The sequence below is a fragment of the Eptatretus burgeri genome, chromosome 4 (genome assembly GCF_056783735.1).
Source record: "Eptatretus burgeri isolate ZD-2024b chromosome 4, Ebu_testis_v1, whole genome shotgun sequence".
Lineage (NCBI taxonomy): Eukaryota > Metazoa > Chordata > Myxini > Myxiniformes > Myxinidae > Eptatretus > Eptatretus burgeri.
The window spans coordinates 21,619,063-21,641,926 of NC_140964.1; the positions used below are offsets into that span (position 1 = coordinate 21,619,063).

At 42.9% G+C, this 22,864-nt stretch overlaps 1 pseudogene; it reads right to left on the reverse strand.

Annotated features, from left to right (window-relative positions):
* Nucleotides 1-10,742: 10,742 nt before the first annotated feature.
* On the reverse strand, nt 10,743-10,883 carry LOC147027609 (signal recognition particle RNA; annotated as a pseudogene).
* Between the last annotated feature and the right edge of the window lie 11,981 nt (nt 10,884-22,864).

Consider the following 22,864-nt stretch of genomic DNA (forward strand, 5'->3'; position numbering starts at 1 on the left):
CGATACCCTAGAGTCTGCCCCCACGAAATTGCTGTACAAGCAAAACATTAACCCAGCACCCTAAAATTGCAGCTTTAACAGTTGAAATAAACATACACAAAAGTCAGTCGAGTGTGGTTATTCGAGCCATCTCTGCACGTGTTGTAATGACCGTGCGTCTTAAACACCAAGCGAACTGCCAGTCCTGAAAGATTCCACGCGCGGCCTCTGCGCGCAGCGACGCAATTGCTGGTGTAATTTTACAGCAGGTGAGAGCGATTACAGGAAGAAGGTCTACAGGTTTCTCGCGGGTTGTTTACTTAATTCTTCATTCTTGCTTTTTTTGAACATTGTCTTTTTTCTAATTTTTGTGACGTTCGAACGCGCTTGCATATTAAGTGCGTGCTTTATGCATGTTCGGTTGTAATCACAAGGTATAAGGTACAACACAAGTGTTCCAAAACCCAGTGACAGTCCGACATCCCCCCCCAAACATATGTAACTGTTTAGAGGGTCGTTGCTCGCGGCGCGCATTTTAGGAACGAGGGGCCTAAACCTGCAGGGATTGTGGACACACGTGGCGGATGTCCGCATCTGAGACCCAACGAGCGTTTACCTCGATCTGATTCGATCTTTAAAATTGTTCGCCAAACTATTGCGTTTCCATTAATGTGGGAGCCACGGATGAGCTTGGGTGGAGCATCATTAATGGCTGGACAGCCTTAACAAACCCAAGCAGCTTCCCTTTTGAAAATGCGCATCAATTTCCACGATGTTACGCGAAGTGCTCCGAGTCGGCCTTGAATGAGAGCGCGCCCAGGAATGCTAAGGTTCTTAAAACTTCCGCGCCGCAGGGCAAAGCCCCATCCCAACTAGCTGTGCATAATTAGTCTTCAAAGGAAATGCCGTTCTTCGACGGATGTAGCGGGGTGCTCTCTAGGCAATCTCAGGCTGCCTAACAAATGCTCAACTCGATTTTGCACCTATTTAAGGATAGCTTTTAAGACTGCAGGACAGCTAAGTCAGTGGTGTGTAAGTTATACTCGCCTTTGAACCGGTTTGTTTCGGGGTTCAATACTTGGCAGAATTAGTTTCGAGGAAAACTGTTGTGCAGTGCTTGCAGGAGCCAGTGTATCATCGAGGAAACCGAGGCTTGCCGATGATGTTGCCTTATTTATTATATGCATTGCATCACACATTGTCAAGACCCTCACATTGTAATGCAACATGATAATACAGAAGGTAGCATACCTCCTCTGAAAATACGAGCTCCCTTCTCAGCCATTAGGTCCATCAAAGTCTTTGGTATTATTCCAACCTTATGGTTGTTTTTGACATGCTGCGTCATTTTAAAATGCTGAGAGTCAAGCAAGGAAGCAGCACGTACCATTTCAATGGTCTTTGGGATCATTAAGCCAGGGTTTGAACCGCCGACCTCGCAAGCTCAGAGCAGATGCTCTCACCATTATACCACCTGGGCAGGGGTGTATTCAATTACCAAGTTTCTTGTGGAGTGCTTGCCAAGTGGCTTAAGCACTCAAGCAAGCACTCCATTCGAAACTGTTGATAGGGAAGGGCTGGATTGGCCAGCAATGGCGAGCTGCTTAGTAACTGAATACATCCACGGAGTGGCTCCCATTTGCCCTTTGAGTTGTCTCAGCTGGGTTCGGTTCCCGATCCCACTATATAGTACATAACCTGTCAGATTCATGCTTCACAAGGAGGGTATTGTATCGATGAGTGAATCATCCTACGGATGTATGTTCAGCTGAGTGCCCCTTCTGTTAGCATTGCTTGGTGAACGTTAAAGATCCCACAGTGTCTTTCTACGGAGTCTGCAAGTTCTCACCGGCACCCATGACAGACGACAGGCTCCTGCCTATAAGTTGTGCGGGAGAGGAGGTGGCATGACCACGTCGATTAATTTGTTCAAGAAAGCACCAGCATGGCACTCCACCAATCCGTTAAATCATGAAACGAATGATCATTATGGCATTGTAACATCACAAACTGACTCGAAAAACAAAATGCTTGCAATGCTTAGGATGTACGTCTGTACAGCAGAGCGCACGTTGTACCTGCAGGAACCACATCATCACTCCGGGCAGCACACGCGTGGAATTAAAAAAAAAAAAACCTCATTTTTATATACTTCGGTCATAATCAAGTACAACTGTACAAGATCTTCAGTGATGCTTCCCCAATTATGATTAGAGTCTTTTTATGGAATAAATAATTCCCTTCACCACGTTACAAATAAACTTAATGATTTGATTTATTTAAAAAAAACAAACTTTAATGTCACTTGTTTAAAGTTACAAGTCCGACTTCTGAAATATCTAACCTACTCTTCGAAAATGAAACGCACATTTCGGAGAATACGGCCACGGAGTCTTTTTGAACAAAACGCTCCAATTTTAATTGGATGGCAAAAGTGGGGTGGGAGAAAGGTCATTTTCAGCAAACTGCCACAACCGTTGAGGGCCAGACAGAGCCAATTGCACCCCTATTTCCCATGCTCGGTCGATTCATGAATTGCTTACACAAGTGTTCTGAATTGTACAAAAGCCTATGGCTAGCATTCTTGCACAGGGAAAAATGCGTCTTGTTCAAGTACATTGTATATGTCCTGGAACATCGTTAGTTTATTAACAGCGAGTGAAAATTGGTTCGTGGATGTCGCGTGTTGCCCGCTGTGTAAAGTATCCAAGGCGCATTGCAAACCATCTCCGTTCCACGAAGGTCTTGGGATCACCGACAAAGTACAAGGCGCACGTTTTCTAAGAAACTGTAGATAAGGAGGAGTGTGGTGACGGAAGAAGTAAAGACCGTCGACGAGAAAAAATTGGACCCACGTTCGATCGTGACAGACTACCGCCAGGATTTGCAGAAAGCCAGATCCGACGCAATTTGTTCCTTTCTCGGGGGCCGAGACCATAATTGACCCTAATTAGATCATGAAGGTGTAATTATGTTGTAATTGGATGCACGGTTTTACATGGACGTCATTATATAGTATACCGAGGGTGGTCGTAGCGATTAATCATGCAATCCAAAATATTTTAATTGATTCACCATTCATTTCCTTGTGGGTATTCCAAGGTTAATAGGCACTCATTTTTCGATTAAGAAAGGGATGTGCTAAAATATTTAGGTTGCGCTTATAGCGGCTCCTTTTTCTCCATGGAGGACATCTGCTGTGGCAGGCAATGTGATCAGCACGCCCTAAGTTTGATATTGCAGAACAATATACAGTAATTTCAATTACTTTGGTGTCATACTACAACTACTAGTACTACTACTACTACGCATGCCCTTCATGAATAGGCTGGCCAGGCCTGATGTTCAACTAATGCTGACTTCAATTTGGAATTTGTTCATGGTTCCAGTGATAATGCACATACTCTTCATGAAAGACGCAGTGGGATATTTCATGTCCATCAACACCCCTTCAATGGACCGGACGACACACAAGCTCTACTTCTGAAACTCCAGCGTGACAGTTTATATCCGAGCCGAGACTCGAACCTCAGCTCGACATTTCAGAGACGAGTGCAGATCATCTATAACGTATCCTGCTGGCAACTATGGCTTCAGTTACAGCCTTAAGTTACATGATTGCATACATGTTCCTTTTGCCTGTGAATGAGTGAAAATAAGTAAATATCATTCCTTTAATCTTTACCTTGAACGTCCACAATGCTCCCCTTCTCTTCCATTCTCTCGTTCATCTCCAAACATGTTCTCACCTCCACTGTGCACCTCATTACTGAATCAACATTGCATTCCCTGGACATGGGAGACTTTTTTTTAATCGACCCTTTGTGCGACACTGATGGGATTGCATTCGCAGACAGAACATGGGGCAAAGAGCCTGATATTATTAAAACTGGGAAAAGAAAGAGAAAGAGGTGAGGGGTTTGGCAGAAGAGGAAAGGGAAAGGATGTTGGGAGAACATCAGAGTAAGTGAAGGGGTGGGAAGTATTATGATCAAAAGGGGGAAGGGTTAAAATTCCACCATTTTTGGTGTCAAACGTCCGATAATTAAATGATTTAAGATGTCATAATGAATTACTACTTCTTTCACAGCTCTAATAAATCCTTCCTTCTGGGGTCGACCGAGGAGTTAGTTTGGACGAACTTTCTCATGAACTCTTTCATATCACCAGGCATCGATGTTTGACTGGAGCTGAGTTGGCAGGAATTTGTAATTTATTCAAGGTACCGGTGACGACTCACCTAGTCTTTGTGAAAGACACCTTGAGGTCTTTAAAATTCACAATCTAATGTTTGCTGACGGGACACCGATCTTTACGTCCATCAGAGGGACGGTGAACTTTATGATGCAACGTCCTGCAGCCTGCAAAGCACCAATCAGCCGGTTTATAGTCGGGTCAGGAATCAAAACTAGACGAGACAGCTCAAAGGAAAGTGCACTACCTCTGCACCATCCTACAGTCAGACACATGACACAGTGAACGGCTCGATAAATGTCAGGCAATCCAGCTGTGTATGGAAAGGATTAAAGAAAGAATCAGATCTTGTCAAACTGCCAGATGTCAAGTCCTCCTGAATAAAAGAGGCAGATAAAAGTGGCCTGGATTTGAACTGCTTATTTCATGAGTGTTGCAAAGCTTAAGAGTTCAAACGTCATAGCCAATGAGTCTTCCCTCCACAAAAAAGGTGGAAGTAGCTTACAGTTTTTGCGTGGCTGTGTGAAGTTGAATGAATATCATAACATCCTTCTGTTTTTATCTCAGTGCACGCACTCACTTTCCAGATACACCTTACAGGTATGAATATTCTTTAACCTTTCGGAGGTTCCGCTCACCTATGCTCGAGCAAAGTGGCCTCAAATGAAGAATCGCAGTAGAATGTGGAAAGGCTTCTTTCAATGCCCATCGTGTCCAATTACTGACGTCTGTGCCTCTTTCTTTCAAGCCGAGCAGGACACTGAAAGTTATATAACCACGAAACATACTAACCACGAACAGATTCAGCTCGCTCACGTAATTTTCTCTTTGTATTCTGCGCTCTTTGTCGCACCTTGGCAAGAAACTAAAAAGGTAACTTTAGCTCGGCATGCATGCGTGACTCTGGGAACACAAAAAGGACTTGCAGGTGAAAAACTTTTTTTTTTATTTTTCAAAGATATCGTCAATACTTTATCATATTTCATTCCCATGAGGGAATGTTCTTGTTGCCTACTCATATTTTCATTTTGGAGCATGGGTTTCATATTTCTTACTTCGTGTGTCCAACTGCCATCTGTTTTCTTTTGTTCACGTCTACAAATGAAGCTGAGGTCTTCTTTCACTTTGTCATATGGTCAGTGAGAGTTTTTATTGTTCTATGTATAGATCACCTTTAAGTATATAATTCGTCATCAGATACAACCTCTCAAGAAATAACGAAATGCCGAGACATGTTAACTGCATTTGATGACACCTTTCTATAGCTTTACTGAGCTGCATGCAGGCTCATGAAAACAACACAAGCTACAGGGGAAAAGCTGTGTTGTAAAAGGAAAACACACACACACACACACACACACACACACACACACAATATTATAATTTTGAATACAGTGAACAGGGAAGTGGCCAATAGGAAGGGTATTCAAAATGTTCTACGAACGCCACAATTACAAGAGTCCAAGACACAGCAATGCCTTTTTTGTTTCACTTTGGATCAAATACATTTGGAAACTACAACAGCACTTGATAGAGCACACATCTCCACCCAGATGAACAATTTATGTTTTGTATCCCACTGATAGGGCCAGATCTGCATCTGCTGACCTGAGCCAAAATCGAAGTGGCATATTTTTGTCACCTAACCAACTCATCCACCAAGCTTTGTCATAATCCATCCACAACATTTTGAGATATCATGCTACATATCGTTTTTGGCAAATTTTCTCAATCGTGAATTGAATCCAATCCAAAATTGAATGAATTGGGCCTTGTCACACACTGAGCGTGTCCACAAAGTTTCGTCTGAATCTGTCCAAAACTTTTTGAGATCGTGCTGTACAGTAAACCCTCAAATATTACAGGGGTTACGTTCCTGGAAAATGTTCCCATAGTTAAAACCATGATAGTGAATACCAAGGCCCAATGGGAAAAATGCGGCATCGGTTCCTGGGCTTTGAGAAAATATAGAGGAATATGTCGGCAGCAGCCAGAAATATAAACATCACAATTTAAATAAGCATTTAATATGTATAATGTAATACATATATATATATATATATATATATATATATATATATATATATATATATATATATATATATATATATATATATCCACATCTCTCACCTGTGACTGGAAGAAATAGCCAATCAGCTCTCACCTAATCAACTAAACCCAGTTGGCTAGGATAAAATAAATAAATCAACACTTCCCATGTTCCTCCAGCCACAACTGTTGCGTGAAGCAACCAAGAAGGCCTACACAAGGAAAGCACTATGCTGTATCAAACCCTTCCCAGAGTTCCTCCACAGCTGAAAAGACATTCACAAATAGCACACACATGAGAATCCCAATGATACACCCCCCCCCCCCCCGCCAGATGCTGGACCAGTTTCCTCACTTATTGGCGAATCATCAGTGACAGTGCAGAGAGCAATGCATACCATGAGGCTCCCCAGCATATACCACGTGCAAATGTAAAAAGCAGTCAATATATAAATAGAAAAGAAAGACCAACCCACATCTCTCACCTGTGATGAAGAGAATATCCAATCAGCTCTCACCTCATCAAATAAACCCAGGTGGCTAGGATTATATAAATAAACACCTCCCATGCTCCTCCAGCCAAAACTGCTGTGCAAAGCAACCAAGAAGACTGACACAAGGGAAGCACTATGCTGTATCAAACCCTTCCCAGAGTTATCATACATACAGTTTGATTCAGCATAGCTCTTACCTTGTGGAGATTTTGTTTTTTGTTTGGGTTTGATACGTCATATCGCTTACCTTGTGTAGGCCTTCTAGGTTGCTTTGCACAGCAGTTTTGGCTGGAGGAGCATGGGAGGTGTTTATATATATATATGTACATATATTGTAACATGGGAGGTTGGAGCATGGGAGGTGACCCACCAGACTCCCCGGAACTGTAGGCCGTCGAACACGGATAATTCCGTGACGCGGTAGGTCGCTTAACTGACCGTGGAGACCAATAACTCAACCGCGTGACCGAGGGTCCTCCTGTCTATGGGTTAACCGGGTTACCTAATTAATCACGTGATTTAATTACCGGGGAACATGGCCTCAGTACGCCTTGTCCGAACCGGATCACTCAACTGGACCGGATCACTTTACCGGATCGGATGCAGCCGAGCGACACTGCCAAGGACGTACAGGCTAAAAGGAACGGATCGTTGGGAATAAAGTCCTGGCTAAGATAGGATTCAGACCATGCTGGATCAATGGAGGAAAAGAGAAAAATGAGCATGGAACATTTCTAATAATGATTTATTTACAATGGGGCGAGGAAAGGTACGTGGTTCGATCAATAGATTTATTGGGGTGTGTTGTGCAGAGATAGGGAAGAGAGGTGTGGTGCAGCAATAAACAAGCAACTTATGAAAGCGGACGCAGAGCAGACCTAACCTTAAAATAATAATAACAACAATCTTCTGCAGGCTTATTAGACAGGTGCCAGGACACAAACACACACACACACACACACACACACACACACACACACACACACACACACACACACACACACACACACACACACACACACACACACACACACACACACACACACAAATGCATATACACAGACACAGAAAACGCGATGAAGAGGAATTGAAGCAAGGCAGGAGAGGAGTTGAGTCTACGGTCTCTCGGTACCTCTGTATAATTGATACACAGTCCCTGAACGTGCCAACAATATGGTTGGGGGGAATTCTCTGTGGCGCGGTACCCCTCTGACAGCTGGGACGTTGTCTCCTGCTTCGGGCAGCTCGCGTCGAGACCATGGGCGTGAAGGAGGAGCTTGAGTTGGGAGGGTGGAGTCAGCGTCATGTGGGCAGAGAAGAGGTGGAGGAGCCCAGCGATGATGACAGAAGGCGGAGTCTGTGATGACGAAAGAAGGCAGAGTCGAAGTGATGACGACAGAAGGCGGAGTCGAGGTCCAGCTTGAGGGGGAGAGGCAGGGCAGAGAGAGAGAAAGGAGGAGGATCCACTCGGACCTTCATAGGTCCAGTGGCGTGGGGTGGGGGGCCATCCCAAAACTCGGTGTCGTCACCCGAATCAGGCACTCTGATTGGCCCCGACCCCCTGCGCGGCCCGGCCGCGATGGCTGGAAACCGCAGCATTCCACTTCCGGCAAGGTTACCCCGAGCCGTAAAAATGTCTTGCTCTGACCTCACGACATGATCGGAATTGCCCACACCGAACTCCGCACCATGAATCGCCTTGCACAAACCCCTGGGCCATGCCCTGACGACCGGCCGAGAGTGGCGTTGGGCCCACACACCCGCTCGGGTGCCCCGACCGGCACTGGCCAACGTACCCGCTCTGTGTGTGCCAACGTGCCCCGAGCTGTACAACATGCCTCCACCCGATTGCAGCTTCGCTGGCCGTAGAGGCGAGTAGTTAAGGTTATGGCGAACCCATGCACAGACAGTAAGATGTGTCCATTTGTGCCCGGCTCTGTACAATAACAAAGTGTCACGAGCGGCACACGGGTCTGCCTTTGAGAGCATGTTCCGTACAACATCTTCCATTCTGATCCGCCATTACGCACGTGGCCAGCACTCGTGTTCGCCCGATTCTGCTATCGTGTGTGCGGGGCGAAACCCAATCGATATCACGAGTCCAGAAATGGGTTGAAAGGTATGCGCCGCTTGTGCCTTGCACACTCGTATCCCACGCAACATGGTGTGGGGTTGCCTTTCTATTATCGGCCTCGGTACGCATTCCGTGCAGCGTGGGCGTCGTGCTAGGTGTGTTTCCTGTGTTGTGAAAAACACCATTCGTGCAGCCTTTTTGAAAGATATTAATTCATATGCCTTTTCAATGCAACCAGCCATCTTCCACAGATCATCGGAAGCTCAATTGGACAATCTCGAGCTGCCGAGCATACTGTATAACTCGCCGCAAACATTGGGTTGAGGGATCACTTGATGATGGGGGCTCTGTGCTTTCGATGCTCATGTGGACCCATCTCACAGAGAAGGGCGCACATGGCTCAGATTTACCTCAGGAATAATCAGAAAAGAAGAGCAGGAATGAAGTTAGAAATGAAATGAAGAAGGAATGCTGTAAGCAAACCGAGCTCTGAGATCCTCACAACGCACGCCCCTGTTGTCCCGCTCGACAAAAGCGAAGGGACTATCAACACGTATATTAATGGAATAACTGTCTTGGGACCACTATCTGTTGGATGCCTGCGTTTCCGATAACCGATATATATATATATATATATATATATATATATATATATATATATATATATATATATATATATATATATATATATATATATATATATATATATATATATATATATATCTCAAACACATGTGGTGGAATGCGATGAACACTCCCCCATATCTCCGTTGGACATAGTCCTACACCAAAGTGTCACCTCCAACCCAGAGGCCTTGGACCGTCAACTTTGTCAAACAGACAAAGATTACACGGTCAGCATCAGTTAAACATCAAACAGAGCCATCTATCTGGATTTTGGGCTTATTTGCCCTCATCAGGACAGCTTACCAATAAGTATCTAACCAGTGATGACCACATTCGTCATTTAAACATCAGATGCACCTCTTGACTGTTATTGTGAGCATCACTGCAGATTATGTCTCACATGGTAAAACCGCATCATCTGCGAAGAACCGTGTGTGTGTGTGTGTGTGTGTGTGTGTGTGTGTGTGTGTGTGTGTGTGTGTGTGTGTGTGTGTGTGTGTGTGTGTGTGTGTGTGTGTGTACACACATGTGGGAGTTCCTGTGGTTGCCTATCTTCACATGTATGTGGGGTTCATCAGGAGTTGAAGCAGAGAACTACCAGGTCTGTGTGTGTGTGTGTGTGTGTGTGTGTGTGTGTGTGTGTGTGTGTGTGTGTGTGTGTGTGCGTGTGTGTGTTCGGTCATAAGCATAACATATCATTATCTTTACTAACCACACCTCCACCCCTCACCTTTCTGTTTTTTTTTTTTCATACCTCTCTCTCTCTCACACCATCCTCACATCCCTCCCTACCACGGTCTTGCAACATTTGGTGAGGCATAGCTCGACCCACCTCCCCCTCCCCCCTTTCCTCGTTCTCCCCCCCCTTTCCTCATTCTTTCCCCCATTTCTAGCTTCTCATCCCTCCTGCCTCTTCTCTCTCCCCTCTTCCTCTCTCTTGCTCCCTCCCTACTCTCTCAGCCCCCCACCCCTTTCTTATTACCCTCCGTCAGTGAAGCAACAGATCGTATTTGCTCATATATATATATATATATATATATATATATATATATATATATATATATATATATATATATGTATATATATATATATATATATATATATATATATATATATATATATATATATATATATATATATATATATATATATATATATATATATATATATATATATATATATATATATGTTGTTCTTCTTTCGGCTGTTCCCCTTCGGGGTCGCCACAGCGGATCATCCGTTATGATCCGCACACTGATTTGGCACAGTTTTTACTCCGGATGCCCTTCCTGACACAACCCTGGTCGCCTCTTACAACACAGGGATAAGGATTGGGTTTCGCCATGATTCCGGGCTGCCCTACACCCTCTCATATCGTGGCCCAGCGCAGAGCTCCCATCCTCAAGCGATCCTCCAACCCAAGCCTCCGAGTAGCCGGATTACAGGCGCACGCCACTACGCCCGGTTGCTCGTGTGTGTGTATGTATATGTATATGTATATATATATATATATATATATATATATATATATATATATATATATATATATATATATATATATATATATATATATATATATATATATATATAGTTACGGCTGTGGAAATTCGCATTTCACCATAAAAGGGCCCTCAGGTGAGATATCTCCATAGGTACATGTGTAGTTAGCCCAAACCCGTTGTATAGGGGGAATTTATGTGATCCATCCAGGCTGCGACACTTTGAGTTAGTCGTTTTTCTTTCTCTATCTTTTCTTTCAAACAAACGGCATCTCAACAACCACGCCATCCCCACCACAGCGCCAACCACACTACAACGACGCCACACCACCACCTTCGCCTTTACCTTCACAACCTCATCCCACATCATCGCTTCTCCGGCCATTCCCGCACCACCTGTGAAAACTGAACGTCGGGCTGTCTCGGGCCCGTTCGGCGATTGGTGCCGAACGCACCGGGCCGTGGGCGCGAATGGCGGCCTTTCCGAGGGGAAAATTCGGATCAGAAATGCTTCACGCCCACTTCCCCTCCGTCCAATGGGCGAACGCGAGGCGACTTGGCCCCGCCTCCAAGCGCGCATAGGTGAAGTCCGTTTATGCAGATATGCGGATCCAGGGAGGTTCACGCCCCTTTTTGCCCGACCAATGGCTGAACAGAGGGTGGCGTGGCCCCGCCTCCAATCGCGTTTTGATCTGCATATTTGCATATCGGCTTCTCCTGCCGGCTATAAAGGCGCGAGAATGACCAGGTCGAGAAGAGTTGCTTTTGGAGACAAGGAGCGTCACGTTGGTGGAGTTGAGTCAAGTGCGCGCAGTGGAGCTGCAGGCAAGGGAGCTCGGGTCTGAGGCAAGAAGGACGGCGGTCGGCGACGAGGTTGCGGTGTGGGGGATCGCTCGTCTCGTCGCGGGACCCAAGCCAGCCAGCCACTCCCCTCCCTCAGGGCATCAACAATTTCCCCTTCCCCCGCGCTGAGATAGTGCAAAAGGGGGCCCCGTTCCTCCCCCACCCCAAGCGTGGTGCCAACAAGCACGCCAGGGGCACGGAGTCGGGGTACAGCGGCGCAGACATTTGCGGCTTGCCCGCCAACACGTCACGAGGACGCGGGTAAGACCTCCCCGGTCTCGCGGACCTGGCCGCTCCCCCAGGCCCCGCGCACATTTGGCCTACGGGCCTGTCTGCCTCTTTGTCTGTGAGGGTGGCTTCTTTCTTTTGCTTTTGTGTAAATGTGTGTTGGTGCCGTCTGTGAAGTGGAACTGCATAAGTGTTGCCGTGTGTACGCGTTAGTCGGTTGTATTTCATTTGCTTTATGTGCATTTTGATTCTGTATGGCTGCATATACGTGCTTTCCATGTGCCGTGGAATAAAATGTTGCTTGTTGAACTGTGCCCGTTTCGCTTCGTCTTTTCTCCATTTGAATCTCCATCTTGCATCACGTAAGGGGTTCGTAGTGGGTGCAACATCCCGGTGATTAATCGGAACCGTCAAGGCCGACCATAACACCGCTCAGTTATCACTGTAGCACGGAACGGACCGCTGAAGCGGTTCATGTCCAGAGTCGGCCTGTGGCGTGGTATGATCGCCCGGTCGACCATTTGCGCAGGTACTTAGGTAGATCGAATTTGGCGAGCAACCCTATCCTGCGCGGGTGGGCAATTGGCACGATCGTGGTGAGGTTAAACCTCCACCCGTGACTAGCTCCCGGCGTTGTTCCGAGAGGGTCATGACTGAATTGTCCGTCCGGTGGGCGACGTGCCACGATTCGAGTTACGTGGCCGTTTGCATGCCGGCGGGCGCAAATTCGCAACAATATATATATATATATATATATATATATATGTATATATATATGTATATATATGTATATATATATGTATATATATATGTATATGTATATATATATATATATATATATATATATCTGAGATTGTGTCTGTGGGTCTGTCTGTCTGCGGGTCATAAGCGCCACCCATTCTACAGGCCACTCCCTCCAACCATCCAGAAATTGCCACCATCTTTTTCTCTCAACATAGCCAAGATCGTTTTGAAGGCCTCATGTACATTTGAGGACTGAACAACGCATCTTCCATCATTAAATGAAGATACCGTTTTGAGGGAAAAAAAGTAACTTTGGAAAAAAAAGTAACGAGGTAATGCATGTTTTATCCGCAGTGATCGCGGCAGCCATCTAATATACACCATCCAATGAAGGTACGTTAATTCTCATCTTATGCAGAAGAAAGAAAATAGTGATATTTCATTCAAAAAAGAAAAACTTTGTGGGTCGGCAAACGCAGTTACTTTCTGTCTGCGAGACAATGACGTGTCACATATAACTCAATGTTTGTTTACCATAATTTGAAATGACTGTTCCAAGCAAATATATCCTATGTTTGCTTCCATGCAAAGTAAGAAAAAAGATGTCCTAACACATGATGTCATCACACAGAAATGTCTGTAACAGCAGGAATGCACAAATAATTGGAGCCTTTTTTTTTATAACAGACTAAAACTCATGGAAAAATTATATGAGAGAGGATAGAAAGTTTATTTGCTCATTACTATGAGAGTGAGAAGAAGAAGAGTAGGAAATATCATGCAAACATGGCAATTTTGTACGAGGTGTCTCACCGTCACTGAAGCTAATATATAAAGCTGAGTTCGTGTCTGTGGGTGGATGTGTGGGTCCGAACAAGGTACGTTTTCATTACAACGAAAATACTCATTAATATTTAAAGTCTTTAATTAAAAAAAGAAGAAGTCCTTTTGTCGGTGTTTTTTATTTCCTGTATGCTGTTGAGATGTTCAGTGGTATGTTCAGTTACCAAGCAGCAAGCTGGTGCTTGCCAGCCAAACTTTCCTTATCAACTGTTTCTAATGGAGTGCTTGCTTGAGTGCTTGAACCACTTGGCAAACACTCCACAAGAAACTTGGTAACTGAACACACCCTATATTAATAACATGGCGATGAGAATAAACATCTATAGCATCATTATTTCAGCTATATCAATGAATTAGTCCCTCAAGAGGTGAGGTGGGAGGAAGCAGGGGAAGGGGTGGGATGGGAAGAGGGACCTGACATTGCCCGGGAAGGTCTGGTACCCCTTGCTCGTACATATATAATGTTAAAATTGAAATAAACAATAAACATGTAAATGAAGTAAATACAGTGTAAATTGAACAAAAACACAAGACTCTTGCGTTTTTAACTTTTTTCCAAAATAGCAAGGTTGGTGTAGGTAAGAATACTATGTATTCGTACTCTACTCTGCCATAAATAGAAAACACAAGACTTAGCTCAGGATGACGATGATGCTGTTTGAGGGGGGAGGTGGAGGTTCGAAAGATGTGGATGTAGAACTTGCGACAGGCGTTGGATCATCAAGAGCATGACGATATCACCTGCTGCATTGCAACATAGAAGAGGGGTAATACGATCCTTAGCCACTTTGACCCGGAGCAGATCTTTCTTGCTTGGACAGGAAGGTACAAGATGGCATCCTCTTCCAAAATAATCCCATCTCTTCGGGGTTAAAAACCTGCTCCAGTATAAATCCTTTTACCTTCATTAGTTCCATGAGCTGTGGTAGGTAGTTTTTTGCAGTATCATGGTCTACCATGGTTGAACTGGAGCTATCGGCCCCAGATGCCTCGTGGAAATGTGTGTAAATCTGCACTGACTTCTCACGTATCACCGGTCCCCTCAAAGGGGTAAATCCATAAAGATTTCTCCCGAATAACTGGTCCAATCAAAGGCACTTTTTCTGTTTGACCCTCAATCCAAACATTAAACGTTTTTTTCCATCCATTCAATATGAGCATTATGGGACTGGAATGAGATTTTTGCACCTTGCTGGTGGGAACACTTACACGGATATTTAACTCTCATTTACCATACAGTCGATTCATTGATCTTGTTATGGCAGCCCACAGATTCCGCACTTTCACCTCTTGTCAACGTATACAACAACTCGATTTTTGCACAAAATGGCATAACCTTTCTCTGACTATTGATACAATCAATTTTATTCATTGCTTTACATTTGGGTATCATTCTTGACTGTTGTGTGGCTACTCGATCTTGTCACTCTATTATTACAAGATTTTCAGATGTCATTTCCTGTTCGATGATTATTCATTCTTAAACTTGGCTTCATTCTGGATGCTGTTCTGATTATTACAATTAACAGTGTGTGAGAAACCGAAAGAAAAAGAGCTCGTAATGGGAGGAAATCACACTCGCAGAGGCAAACAATGATTCATCTCAGCTCAAAAAACGTGATTGGCCGAAATGAAATATTGCGATAACTAAGTCGGAACACAATAGGGTGCCTGTGATTGGTCGAAACCCGCGATATTTGACGGTTTGCTGTATATAATTTTTAGCCCTATCACTCAATGGTGAAGAATCAAAAAAATCCATCCACAACTTTTTGAGATATCTTGCACACATACAAACAAACAAACATGAAAGACGTTGTGCAGAGCACGACACTTGCAAAATTCCAAAAACAAATTTTACCTAAAAAATCATTGGTTTAATTCAATGACCAAATATGCAAATCTTTAAATTTCAAGACAATCGGATGAAAATTGATGATTTAAAAAAATTGGCCTTTGTTGACCTTTTAACCTTTGGACCTCAAAAATAATGGGTGGTTGAATTCAGTGACCTGATATACAAATCCTGTCCAAATTTCAAGTCAATGGGATGAAATTTGATGATTTTAGAAATCCCACTCAAGATCTCATAGCAGCTATCAGCTTCGAAACTCAAAACAATTAACCGAGTGAAAATGTAAAACCACAAGATTCAAGATCAGCCAAATGGCATTTCTTATCCGCACAATGAATAAATTGCAGTGATTGTTAAACTTTGAACTTTGATGTTTTGTGAATTGTTAAATTGTTTTTTCTTGATGTTATTTGTACCCTCACCAGAGGAGAGGGTATTGTATTTGGGTTCCTTTGTCTGTTTGTTTGTCCGCACAGAACGTTTGTGTTTTTCTCTGCAACCGCTTGTCAGATTGACACGAATTTTTCGCCATCAGAGCGACTACTCACTTCGAAGGTTTTAATGATTATGATGTCATAGGTCATGTGGTGTGGCAGCCATGTTGGAAAAAAGGAAAAACGTTGTTCTCTGTATCTGTTAAACCCCACCAAGGAAAAAATTGAAACTTGGAACATGGCAAGGACTCTGCATGGGGAATTTATGATTTTTTTATGATGTTATAGGTGCCTTCATTACAACGTCATAATTGCATACATAGAACACTACAAACGATCATCAATTGTCTTTTCTGTGGACAAATTTATCCCGAGATGACCCTCAAAAAATTTCATACTGATGTCATCGGTCACATGGCTTGGAAGCCATATTGGATTTACCCGAAAACGTATAAAAAACAAGGACAAATGTGTCCAAGAGCAGCGTCCTAAAGGTTTTGTCGGCTAAAAACAAAACAAAAAAAACAACAACTTCCGATATTTCGTCACGTGCCTTGATTAAGCAGACAGCGAGACCCGTCATAATGTATTTACGTATTTAAGATATATCGTGTATTTACGAAATAAATTGTGTATATTACGAAATTACAATACGATAAATGGAATAATCTTTAAATAGTAACGTGAACTTTTCAAAACTTTAAAGCAAATGTCCGAATATATTTAAAAGTTCAGGATAGACGCTCTCAAAAGGCACCCTCAATGCGAGGATGTGTACATGTGCTTAGTATTTAAGGAGATCCGGATCTTGTATATACAAGAGCCGAGTCCTAGAGTTTAAGGTTTTGTCTTCACAAGAAGAAGAACAACAAGAACAAGAACAACAAGAAGAACAAGAACAAGAACAAGAACAACAACAACGCCGAGCTCTCTATGAGCATCGTTCGCTACGCGAGACGCTGCTAAAAAAATTCTCCACATGTGCCGAACAGATCGAGGGGAAACATCACACACACATTCCCCAAGCCTTGGTGATACCAGAATGTTCACGAATAATTGATAGGTCGCATGGTCTGGCAGTCAGATTGGATTGAGTGAAAATCTTAAAAAAAAAAAAAAAAACTCTTGATCCACTTTATCGATCAACGTGAAACTTCACAATTATGATACAGTCGTGATGTGGGCAATAGGTTTTTAATTTCAACCTAATTGGATGCATGGTCTGGCATCCGTGATGATTAATTTTTTTGATTTGAGTTATTTTTTATTTTTATGAATAAGGCTTATTTGGAGGTGCCTGGATGGGTTTGACGGTAGCAGAGCAGCAGCTGAAACCCGAATCCTATATAGGTTCCTCCTGATGACTTCATCTTTGCTTTTTGCTTGTTTAGATTCCTTCTGATGAATTCCAATGTAGGGCTGTACCACCTATTTGGTCTTCCATTTGATTTTAATTGAATTTATTTTAATCCCATTCTGAATTCAATTTAATAATAATAAACATCATGCATCAGGGTCAGGTGTCCAATCAAAGAGGGGTTGCATCAAAGCGGGACATCTTGGCACCCGGTCATCACTGCCAGCAGTTATAAAGTGGCAGTTCGAGTTATGTCTATTATTAATTATGAAACACACTAGTACACAAACACCACACAAAATATACGACACAAACACCACACAAAACAACTCCTGGCAAGGGTCTGCAATATCTGATTGCTCTTTTTCTTGGTTATTCTGCTTTGGTGTTCTTTTTATTGCCATTTATTGTTTTATCGTATATTATTTGTTAAAATCATCAATTGTAAAACTTCACTCAATTCGGCCTTTGGCTCAATAATTGAAGTAATTGGAGATTCGTCCCCATCATTATCCTGGTTGTGATTCACACAAGATTGTTCTTCCCCAACAATTTTAATGCTTAAATAATTAAAGAAAAACCCACAACAATATCTCTAACTTATTGTCTCTCCTCCATGGACGTGAAATTTAGAGCGAAAGCTTTTGCAGATTGTCTCTCATTCTGCTTTAAGTCTGGGTGCCTCGAGCAGCGCACGTGGGGTTTTTTTTGAAGGAGGAGGGAAGTTTGGTTGTTAAAGCAAACCATGAAGATCTGGACTGTCCCACCATTCCCGATTTGCTTCGATGCCCTTTACACGGTGCTCTCAGAAAATGGAGAACACAAAGCGCTTCCTCTGTTGTGACCACGTACATGCGTCTGCCCTCCATGCAATGATGGAGTGGAATGGTCCATCCATATTGATATCCAGTAAATATCTGCAGCTCAGATCAACATCGTTGCAAATATAAAACAACCAAACAATAATGTGAATGTTTTACAATATTTTAACAATCCTCCAAATGGGCCGAAAGAGGCGAATGGAATAGCCAGTGTGTTTGTGAATTTGTCGCATTGTGACATGGCTTGGATTCCCTCCACGTAAATAACTGGGCAAGCGACGACGCATCTCGACGGCAATTGCGATCCGTGTCTGCAGTAATTGATTCAAGATTCCTCGGTGATCGGGTCCAGGGCGGCGCTTTTGGCCAATTTTGGTGGTTGAGAAAGGGGGATTGGGAGAGTGGGTGGGGTAAGAGAAGGGGTCTTGTATAAAGGGCGGGTGCTGCAGAAAGGGAGGCCCTCACGAGCTGATGGATGCTATCGGACAAGCGCTCAGATAGCAGCGTGATGCCTCCCCGAGGAGGGCTTGGCCGCAGCTTTTACTTAGCGTCTCTTTTTCACTTAATTGTCCGAGTTCCACTTGCGGCCGTTCTCGCCCGGCCATGGAGGAGGGGGTGCTGCTCCGATCCAATGTCAGGAACCCTGCGGTTGGCGCCCAGTCGGGTTCACCCGAGTTGCTTATACCCGCAAAGCGGCGGCAGTACCTTTGATTTAGATTTTGAAATATAAGGACGAGACAGGATTTGTGGATGAAATGCGAGTTTGCATGTCAAGGCTTCATATCATTTTGAAGTATACACGGTTAGGTGGAGGTTCAAATCGCAAATTTATATCGTGGCGGAGGAATATCTCGTTGGTAGCGTCTGGTCCTGGCTTATGATCCCAGAAAGATTGCATCCGAGTCAACACTGTCTCTGTTGTTTTATATATTTATTTATTTATTCATTACAGCATGCGGTTGTGCATCTTGGAGCATGACTTTTTTTTAAGGGGGGGGGTCCAGCCTCCACTTATATAAATGTGAGCATTGCTTCGTACATGATTTATTAAGACTAGTTTTTTTTTAACGAGCACTTTGGCAAAATTAATTGTAACGATTCAAAGTGGGTGATGGATAAAGTGAAAACCACGACCATCAAATGAAATCTTCCAAATCTGCCGTCTACATATTACATACTGTATGTTAATTGGATGTCAATCACAAATATTTCTTGCCAATTTTTGGTACGTATCACAAATAATAATGGGTCATAATTGAAAGTTCAGCGATTTCATTGCAGTTTGTTGATTCTGGCCCACAAGACAGCACTCGCAGATGTTCAAAAGTGCTTCTTTTTGGGACTAAGTCCAGGAAGAAAATAGGATTGTAGATTTTCAACTTTGCTGTTCTCGACCAAATTGTGAGGGTTACATTTGTCCATGAAAATAACATCCTTCTCTGCTAACTTGTGCCTGTAGCTCAATTTATGTCAACTTCCAAACATTATTAGTTGTTCGTTCATGCTCAGTAATTTACCTGTTCACTGTGCCGTGAATACTGTATATATCATGTTGTGTTAAAACAGTCAAGTACATCTTGAAATATGCAGGCAGGGTCAGGTCATTAACTTCTTCATTGACACGCACGCTCGCATGCGCACACACCATTCCCCCCCCCCCCCCATAAAGCTGTTCCTCACAACAATTATCATCATTTATTAGACAGTCACGGTTAAAATAGTTGTATGCTGAAGTGAAGAAGTTTAAACAACCCCATGATGGATACACAAACCAAGTAGTGAGGTGAGAGGATTGGAAGAAGAGACGCTTGGATGAAGCAACTTACCTGTTTCATATTTACCTGTGCGTGAAAAATACAGATTGATGTTTCAGCTTAAAAAAAAAAAAAACATGTAAATGCACAAGGAAAATACGAATACTGTCTTTATATCTATCCACATGTCGTTTTTCATATTTTGGGTTCCCTCACTCTAAAACTGTCATACGTTTGCAGTCCCAAGAAATGATCACTGATATCAACTGATCAAAGAGCAAAACACCAAGATCATGAAGATGGCGAATATTTTCAAATTCCCAGCTTCATTGTTTTTAACGTCATCTGCAAGCAGTGAGCTGATGACATGATAATTGCTCGAAGAGGCTATGCTTGTCGATGATGGAAATTACCCACAGCCATTTGTCCATATCCATGAAAAAGGTCCAGGACCCCCCCCCCCATTTTTTCTTTTTAAGTAAGGACATAAAACAGACAAAACACAGACAGGGGAGTAAGTACAAACAAGTGTAAATGCTCCCACCAACCAATATAATCTCCAATTGTGAATGACCAATTTTATGGGCATGGGAAACACAAAAAATGAACAATAAGTAAAACCAGAGGTGACCAACAGAGCAGGAAGGAATGAGCATTGTTGAACTCATCACTCAAGTTTTGCAACATGGTTGTTCGGGCAACAATGTGTAAATGTCACAAATAAACCTATTTAGAGTGGGAAAAATGTATGCACATGCAGGCTGGGAGGATTTATTTCAGGTATGTATGTATGTATGTATGTATGTATGTATGTATGTATATATATATATATATATATATATATATATATATATATATATATATATATATATATATATATATATATATGCTAACAGCATGGCTTAAAGGTGTGCACACTTACATCGAAGCGATCTGACCTGGGTGTGAATTCCGACCCAGTTAAATACTGTCATCCCAGTGTTTCATCAATGTGTGTGCTGTCACTCAGATATACGTGAGACTGCCTCCCCATCTGTCAGCATTAGTTGGTGACTATTACAGATCCCACGGTGTCCTTCGCGAAGATTCGGCGAGCTATCGCTGGAACCATTTCCAAAGTCCAAATTTATGCCCTAACTACTGCTGGGAGAGGGATGTCAAACCAGCCAGCATGACCCCAGGCCGAGAAACTGCTTCCGAAGCATCCACACAATGAAAAAGTTTAGCTTGTCAAAAATAAATAACATAAAATACATTTGCATGCATTTGAACTATCTGATCAATTTTCTTTAATGCCGAGGTTGCAGCTGAGACGGCAACCACAGGATAAGATAGCAAGCAGCGTAATTTTGTGTCGAGGAACATCGAAGAAGACCAGGCCATTTGCTACCTGCAGGACTGTTCGGCAAGAATTTGTAATGTAACCATGGCTTTGGCTACTCTTTGAGAAGGATACCTTAATATATTTAGCAAAAAAAGCTAATGCTAACAGACAAGTAGATGGGACACCGAGGTTAACATCCATCCGAGGGATGGTGCACACACTGATGAATCGCCCTGCCTGAAAAACACGAGGGCGACAGTTTACAGCTTGGCAGTGACTCAAACCCAGACGAGACAGCTCAGCGGTGAGTATGCATACTTCTAAGCTATCCTGTCAGTTCTGAATATATATATATATATATATATATATATATATATATATATATATATATATATATATATATATATATATATATTCGGCTTGGTTTGCTCTTTCATGTTCGATGGTTGATATGCTCTGTTTTTAAATCAAAACAATTGCATTTAAATATTTATATTCCGCATGGAGAATGGAAATAAATATACATGAGGTTCAACTCTCTGCGGGACTGCACTGAGTAGAACGAGTGGTCGCATGAACCTGTATGATCTTAACCAAGGAAATGAGGAGGCTATTTAGCCCATTGTTGCAATGTTGCAATGTTGCACTGTCCAGATAATTTTTGCTTCTGTAAATTGACAACCTTCTAGATTATATTAAAGTTTAAACAACCCAAATCTTGATCGTGTGTGTGTGTGTGTGTGTGTGTGTGTGTGTGTGTGTGTGTGTGTGTGTGTGTGTGTGTGTGTGTGTGTGTGTGTGTGTGTGTGTGTGTGCGTGCGTGTGCGCGCGCGCATATTCTCCATCATAAAAACGAAACAAAAAAACCAAACATGTGGAATTGATAATGTAATTGTTGAACGACTTCATTCAAAGTGCCTTTTTGACATGAGGGATGTAAAGAACACTTGATTGCAAATTTCCAAGTAACGTAATTCCCTCATGCAACAATCGTTCAGCACGTGGAACTCATGCACCCTGAGGTTTTTAGAGGTGACACGAGACATCCGGAGCAATTTCGAAACCTAAAAACAACAAAACTAAAAAAACATTCTAAACAAAAGTCTTTCTGAAACAGCAGCGTGTGGATCATCCAAAAGCACACCGATTTCATTCTTCAACTAGAAGGGCACTCGGTAAAGCGCATACCTCCCCCACGTAATGCCTGATCCAGGAGAACATATCGGGCCCAATACATTTTTGAAATAACATGCTATATAGTACCACATCATGTTGGCCCAATCTTTCAATGGTGAAGAATCACTTTAAACATTAAATAATTATCGTATCCAGATCTGGATTCGGAATTTTCATCCAAAATCGAATCAATTCGTCCCTACCACACACCCAACCTGTCCACCAAATTTTGTCCGAATCCATCTACAACTTTTTGAGATATCGTGTTCGATATTGGTTTTGCCCTACCTATCTCTCAATGGTGAAGAATTACTTTTAAAAATTATCAGATCCGAATCCGGATCTTCACCAAAATCGAATCATTTCTTCCTTGTCACACAGCCAACATGTCCACCAAGTTTTGGCCGAATCCGTCCACAACTTTTTGAGATATCCTGCACACAGACAGACAAAAAACAAACAGACAAACAAACAAACAAGAAAAAGATGTCGAGCAGAGCACGATACTTGCAAAATCCACCCCCTCTCCAAAGGTTGCCACGGATACACCAAATTGTCCCTTTCATTTT